This window comes from Prionailurus viverrinus, unplaced genomic scaffold (assembly GCF_022837055.1).
Source record: "Prionailurus viverrinus isolate Anna unplaced genomic scaffold, UM_Priviv_1.0 scaffold_80, whole genome shotgun sequence".
Taxonomy (NCBI): domain Eukaryota; kingdom Metazoa; phylum Chordata; class Mammalia; order Carnivora; family Felidae; genus Prionailurus; species Prionailurus viverrinus.
Window position 1 is genome coordinate 164,691 of NW_025927642.1, and position 7,501 is coordinate 172,191.

Below are 7,501 nucleotides of genomic sequence, written 5' to 3' on the forward strand. Positions count from 1 at the left end.
GAAGTGCTAACAAGAATGAATACATTGAAACAGTATTATTCTATTATTTCTTTTTAATGCTCTATGGTACCATGTTCCAAGTATATACAGATACATTTAAAAGGATATTCACTGTGACATTGGTATGGTAAAAGAAAACAAAACAAACAAAACTAACCTGGAAACAACTCGTGTGTCCATCATTATGGATCTATTTGAGCAAATTATGGTACATTTATATTATAGAATGCTATATACATAAAGAAAAGAATGAAATAGACTTTATAAATACTAACATGGAAAGATGTCCAAGAGATATTAAGTGATAAACACAATGTACAAAACAGTATGTACGGTATAATTTAGTACATTTATGAGAGCTATATAATTATCAAGGAATTATTGCTCAAGCAACGGAGCCACTCAGGCTCCCCTCTATCAAGGAATTATTGAAAAAAGTCTTCCTATAAAGTAAACAGGAAACATTATTGAGGAATATTTGCTATTCTTCTATTAACAATGGCTGTCCATATCAGAAGAGTTTATCTACAATAATTTTTTAATGTTAGAATTTTTTTTATAATAAGCATATGTTTCTCTCATGAGCATAAAAATCAAGGCTTTTACAGATGGATAAAATGTCTGTGCTTCAAACAAAACCTAAACACGTTAATGAGTAGATAGCATTGACTTTCAACCATATATTGAAAAAAATATTGAAGGTTTGAAATTACTTAAGCCAAATAGAACTTAGTGCAACTTGCTGAGGCTCATTTGGAATTACAAGACTTGAAAGAAATGCCTCAAAATATTGATCCTGCTGCTCTAAGGAACCATGCAATAAGTTCAAAATAAGGTTCAGAGTCTCCATGGAGCTAAAACAACTCTTCCTGCTAACATAAGCTGAAACAAAGATGAGTTTTATCCTCCTGTAAGACTTTAGCTTTTGTTTGTGACCAATAAATCAAATGTCCACATGTTTGTTGAATGCATTGTAAGCCCCAGAGAGCAATCAACTAAAATGGTTTGACATAGGTTGAACAAGGTCAACTTGGACTTACACTAAAAGAAGTAATAGTAATGGCCAAAGTTAGCTTTGCTATTTTCCATCGGAAGCAAAGCACGAAGAGTGTGGACTGTTTGTGAAGGGAGATGTTTCAAAGATTCAGCCATTTCAGAGATGAATGATTACTTTTTCTTATTTTCCTTCATTTGTCCATCTCCATGCCTGTTAAATACCTACCTGATGGCTGAATAGAGAGAAAACTGTGATGTTATTAAAATTATAATGCTACAGGCTCTTTAGCAGTGCAAAAAACCAAACTTTAGGCAAACACATAAAATAGTAATAAAATCTCAATCTGTGAGGATGGTGAGGTTGTAGGTGATTAAAAAAAGTTCCTACTGTTACTGTTTTCAATTTGAGTAAGCCACACATTGAAAAACAAAACATATTTGGGGCGCCTAGGTGACTCAGTCAGGTCAGCATCCAACTCTTTTTTTTTTTTTTTTTTTTTTTTTTTTTTTTTTTTTTAATTTTTATTTATTTTTTTTTTTATGAAATTTATTGACAAATTGGTTTCCATACAACACCCAGTGCTCATCCCAAAAGGTGCCCTCCTCAATACCCATCACCCACCCTCTCCTCCCTCCCACCCCCCATCAACCCTCAGTTTGTTCTCAGTTTTTAAGTCTCTTATGCTTTGGCTCTCTCCCATTCTAACCTCTTTTTTTTTTTTTTCCTTCCCCTCCCCCATGGGTTCCTGTGAAGTTTCTCAGGATCCACATAAGAGTGAAACCATATGGTATCTGTCTTTCTCTGTATGGCTTATTTCACTTAGCATCACACTCTCCAGTTCCATCCACGTTGCTACGAAAGGCCATATTTCATTTTTTCTCATTGCCACGTAATATTCCATTGTGTATATAAACCACAGTTTCTTTATCCATTCATCAGTTGATGGACATTTAGGCTCTTTCCATAATTTGGCTATTGTTGAGAGTGCTGCTATGAACATTGGGGTACACGTGGCCCTATGCATCAGTGCTCCTGTATCCCTTGGATAAATTCCTAGCAGTGCTATTGCTGGGTCATAGGGTAGGTCTATTTTTAATTTTCTGAGGAACCTCCACACTGCTTTCCAGAGCGGCTGCACCAATTTGCATTCCCACCAACAGTGCAAGAGGGTTCCCGTTTCTCCACATCCTCGCCAGCATCTATAGTCTCCGGATTTGTTCATTTTGGCCACTCTGACTGGCGTGAGGTGATACCTGAGTGTGGTTTTGATTTGTATTTCCCTGATAAGGAGCGACGCTGAACATCTTTTCATGTGCCTGTTGGCCATCCGGATGTCTTCTTTAGAGAAGTGTCTATTCATGTTTTCTGCCCATTTCTTCACTGGGTTATTTGTTTTTCGGAGCATCCAACTCTTGACGTCAGCTCAGGTCATGATCTCATGGTTCGGGAGTTCGAACTCCATGTCAGGCTCCATGCCACCAGCACGGAACCTTCTTGGGATTCTCTCTCTCTCCCTCTCTCTCTGCCCCTCCTGTGCACTCTCTCTCCTCTCTCTCTCTCTCTCTCTCTCTCTCTAAGTAAATAAACTTAAAAACATTTTTTAAAAACATGATTTCACAAAAATTATGGCTTCCTACTTCTCAAAGGATGCACGTGAAGAAAAAAATCATGCAATACTATATTTGTGAGAATAGTTTGGTTCCAGACTGATTCTTCAAAACTAGTTGTACATGTAGCACAGGAAAGGAAATTGTTCTTTAGGTATCCTGTGATTGTCTAATAGTTTCAGCTTGTTCAACAGACTGTTATTATAGGAGAATGTTCACAAAATAAAAAGCCTTTTGGAATCTGAAAGCGAGCTTCCATAAGTTCACTCTGATATTAAATTATATCCCCTTCTGGAAATGTAGGGATTAAAATTAAAAAAAAGAAAAGCTCAGGGCTCCTGGGTGGCTCAGTCAGGTAAGTGTTCAACTCTGGATCTCAGCTCAGGTCTTGATCTCAGGGTCATGAGTTCAAGCTCTACTTTGGGCTCAAAAAACAATAATAATGATAAAAAAGAAAAGAAAAAGAAAACCCATACACCCTATTAAATATCTGCCACAAATCTATAAAGAACTTATCAAACTCAATACCAAAAAAACAAATAATCCGGTGAAGAAATGGACAAAAGACATGAATAGACACTTCTCCAAAAAAGACATCCAGATGGCCAATCGACACACGAAAAAATGCTCGACATCACTAATCATCAGGAAAATACAAATCAAAACCACAATGAGATACCACCTTAAACCTGTCAGAATGGCTAACATTAACAACTCAGGCAACAACAGACGTTGGCGAGGATGCGGAGAGAGAGGATCTCTTTTGCATTGTTGGTGGGAATGCAAACTGGTGCAGCCACTCTGGAAAACAGTACGGAGGTTCCTCAAAAAACTAAAAATAGAACTACCCTATGACCCAGCAACTGCACTACTAGGCATTTATCCAAGGGATACAGGTGTGCTGTTTCAAAGGGACATGCACCCCAATGTTTATAGCAGCACCTGCGAAAATAGCCAAAGTATGGAAAGAGCCCAAATGTCCATAGATGGATGAATGGATAAAGAAGATGTGGTATATATATACAATGGAGTATTACTCAGCAATTAAAAAGAATGAAGTCTTGCCATTTGCAACTACGTGCATGGAACTGGAGGGTATTATGCTAAGTGAAATTAGTCAGAGAAAGACAAATATCATATGACTTTACTCATATGAAGATTTTAAGAGACAAAACAGATGAACATAAGGGAAGGGAAACAAAAATAAAAACAGGGAGGAGGACAAAACAGAAGAGACTCATAACTATGGAGAACAAACTGAGGGTTACGGGAGGGGTTGTGGGAGGGGGGATGGGCTAAATGGGTAAGGGGCACTAAGGAATCTACTCCTGAAATCATTGCTGCACTACATACTAACTAATTTGGATGTAAATTAAAAAAAATAAAAATTAAAAATTAAAAAAAATATCTACTGGGGCACCTGGGTGGCTCAGTCGGTTGAGCGACCGACTTCGGCTCAGGTCATGATCTCACAGTTTGTGAGTTCAAGCCCCACGTTGGGCTCTGCGCTGACAGCTCAGAGTCTGCAGCCTGCTTTGGATTCTGTGTCTCCCTCTCTCTCTGCCCCTCCCCCACTCATGCTCTGTCTCTCTCTGTGTCTGAAATAAATAAACATCAAAAAAAATTTTTTTAATTAAAAAAAAGTATCTACCACAAATTCCTAAAAACTCCTTAGGGAATCTGAGGTCGTAAAACATTGTAAACACTAAATATATTTATAACGCAAATATATGAAGCCATATTTAATAATAATTGTGGAATGGCATAAACTCCAAACCGGGATTCAAAAATATTTTCAGTGAAAAGAGCTCTTATAATAAACTTAAGAAACTAGTCAGGAGGTAACATAAGCTTAAATTTTGATTGAATCGAAGCTAAACAAATAACATGTTCAATAGAACAAATTACATAAATTTGGAAGTTTGATATATTGATAATATTGACTGTTAGGTGAGTTATAACGTAACACGTTAGAGCTATCTTGGTTTTCAACTAATTTTAATCAAAGATTATGCAACATAATTACTTTGCTTTTATTCTTGTAAAAAACAGATTCAAATGTAAGCTGTTACATAAATGTATTTGCTTCTAAATGTATAATTGAGCTGCAGCACTGGGCTCTTTATTTCTTTAGCTAAAATCTGGTGTTTGCACATTTGCTAACATTTTATACTATGTACAATGACATTCTCTTCATAGAACCATAATGAGAAATTGCAGTATGTGGAACACAAAGTTAAAAAGGATTATTTCTAATAATAATCCTTAAGATACAAATAGTAAAATAGTAAGAAAAAAATCACATCACAATAATTTCATATAACTCTAAAAAACTTTGATGCAAAAAGATTAACTTCTATCACCTTTCTTTTTTTTAATTTTTTTTTCCCAACATTTATTTATTTTTGGGACAGAGAGAGACAGAGCATGAACGGGGGAGGGGCAGAGAGAGAGAGGGAGACACAGAATCGGAAACAGGCTACAGGCTCCGAGCCATCAGCCCAGAGCCCGACGCGGGGCTCGAACTCATGGACCGCGAGATCATGACCTGGCTGAAGTCGGATGCTTAACCGACTGCGCCACCCAGGCGCCCCTCTTTTTTTTTAATTTTTAAAAATTTATTTATTTTGAGAGACAAGAGAGAATAAACATGAGTGGAAGAGAGGCAGAGAAATCGGGAGAGAAAGAATCCCAAGCAGGCTCCACACTGTTATCATGGACGCTCGAGGCAGGGCTCAAACTCACGAATGGTGAGATCATGACCTCAGTCTACACCAAGAGTCAGATGCTTAACTGACTGAGCCACCCAGGTGCCCCTAACTTCTATCATCTTTCCTATTCTTTATCTGCAAAATAAACGTAAGTATTTTAAAGAAACTGATAACTTAAAAGTTCTAAAGAGTGAAAGTTGCCTTAGTATCCAAATAAATTATTGTGAATAACTTTTAACTTTTAAAAAGTGATTTGTTTGGTTGTTTTTTTTTTTTCATTTATTTAAGAAATCTCTACAGCCCATGTGGGGCTCAAACTCATGACCCTGAGATCAACAGTTGCATACTCTTCTGGCTAAGTCAGCCAGGTGCCCCATGTAAAAAATTTTGATGAAACAAAATAGACTTTTAAATCTACATATTTAGAATTCCTTTGCAAAAATTTGTCAAAAATTAAAAACAACTCTTAATTTGTAAACAGGTGGAATAGGGAAATAAAGGCATACAGACTGTGGTGCCAGACAGCTTAAGTTTGATCTCAGGCTCTGTTTCTTCCTTGCTGTGCGATCTTGGGCGTGTTATTCAGCCTTAGTTGAGAAACTGCCCTTCAGTTTCCTTCTCTGTAAAATGGGATGGTAACAATAGCAGTACTTCCTTCCTAAGGTTGCTGTTAAAAGTAAATGAGTTGGGGCGCCTGGGTGGCGCAGTCGGTTAAGCGTCCGACTTCAGCCAGGTCACGATCTCGCGGTCCGTGAGTTCGAGCCCTGCGTCCGGCTCTGGGCTGATGGCTCAGAGCCTGGAGCCTGTTTCTGATTCTATGTCTCCCTCTCTCTCTGCCTCTCCCCCGTTCATGCTCTGTCTCTCTCTGTCCCCAAAATAAACGTTGAAAAAAAAATAAAATAAAAAAATAAAAGTAAATGAGTTAATAAAAGTAAAACATTCAGAACCGTGGCACTTGGTAAGTGCCATATGGGCATTAGATGTTTTTATTATAGTACCTTTCTTTTCAATCCTAAATTATAAAGCAAATGGTACTTTCCATTGTAGTTGATGGTTGGTTCAAAACTAACCTCATTTTCTGTCTTATGGGGCTGAGTTTTCATTGAGAAATTTCCCAGGATGGAAATCCCAGGACTGTCACGTTGGTCTCTGGCCAATGATTCCAAACACGCTGAGTTGAATCCACCCTGCAAGAAATGTGGTGAATGAGTCAGCTGGGAGGTAACCCACCTGTTTGCTGCTGGCTGAACAAATACTGAAATATTGTTTCATAAAGTTGCTTGGTACTGGAGGGCAAGTTTTCCAACACAGGATGTAACCTTCAAGCCACTTAAACTTTCATGTCATTTTTTTTTCTAGAAAGATGGAGGATTAACAAAACCATGGTAAAGTCATTTAGCAATGCATAAGCTTATCAAAATGAAATAAAGAAGCAAAAGCAATGGGTGCCTGCGTGGCTCAGTCAGTTAAGTATCTCAGTTCAGCTCAGGTCATGATCTCACGGTTCATGAGTTTGTGCCCCACGTCACGCTCTGTGCTGACAGCTCGGAGCCTGAAGCCTGCTTCAGATTCTGTGTCTCCCTCTCTCTCTACCCCTCCCTCACTGATGCTCTCTTTCTCTCTGTCTCAAAAGTAAATAAACACTAAAAAAAAAAAAAAAAAAGCAAAAGCCACAAAGAAACAAAACTCTGTTTCTGAAGACCCTACCTATCAAGTAATAAAAGCAAAATGTCTGGCAGGATTCCTGGGATGACTCCTCACCATTGTGTCCAGCTGCCCTTCTGCCATCTTGAGGCATTAATAATAGAGGACTGGGTGACAGAGTCGTATTTGCTGTGAAATGCTTTAGAGTCACACTGATTTATGTGTGCACAATTGGATGTATACCGCAAATATTTCCATAAACATGGTGGACTGGGTGAGTCACCTACCACCAGTTGTGGGAACAGCATTCTGGTAGTTCCTCTCCTTCTTCTTGATTCCTGTTTTCAGAATAGGATTCCTAGTTTCAGAATAAGAATAGTAGTTAAGATTAATTTAGAATTTAATATGTGATACTGTACTAAAAACTTTTCATATATTGTCTAATTTCATCTTTAATCCCATGTGGTAAGTACTATTATTGTGCACATTTTATAGAAGAGGAAACTAAGGTATCAACTATGCCATGGCCTTATAATTTTTTT

At 37.8% G+C, this 7,501-nt stretch overlaps 1 long non-coding RNA gene across 1 annotated transcript; it reads right to left on the reverse strand.

The window, feature by feature from the left end:
* Positions 1-5,756: 5,756 nt before the first annotated feature.
* LOC125159889 (uncharacterized) lies at positions 5,757-7,319 on the reverse strand. Its single transcript, XR_007149967.1, has 3 exons — positions 7,247-7,319; positions 6,386-6,502; positions 5,757-5,935 (listed from the first exon to the last, which is right to left on the reverse strand). It is a non-coding gene; the product is annotated as an uncharacterized LOC125159889 (long non-coding RNA).
* Between the last annotated feature and the right edge of the window lie 182 nt (positions 7,320-7,501).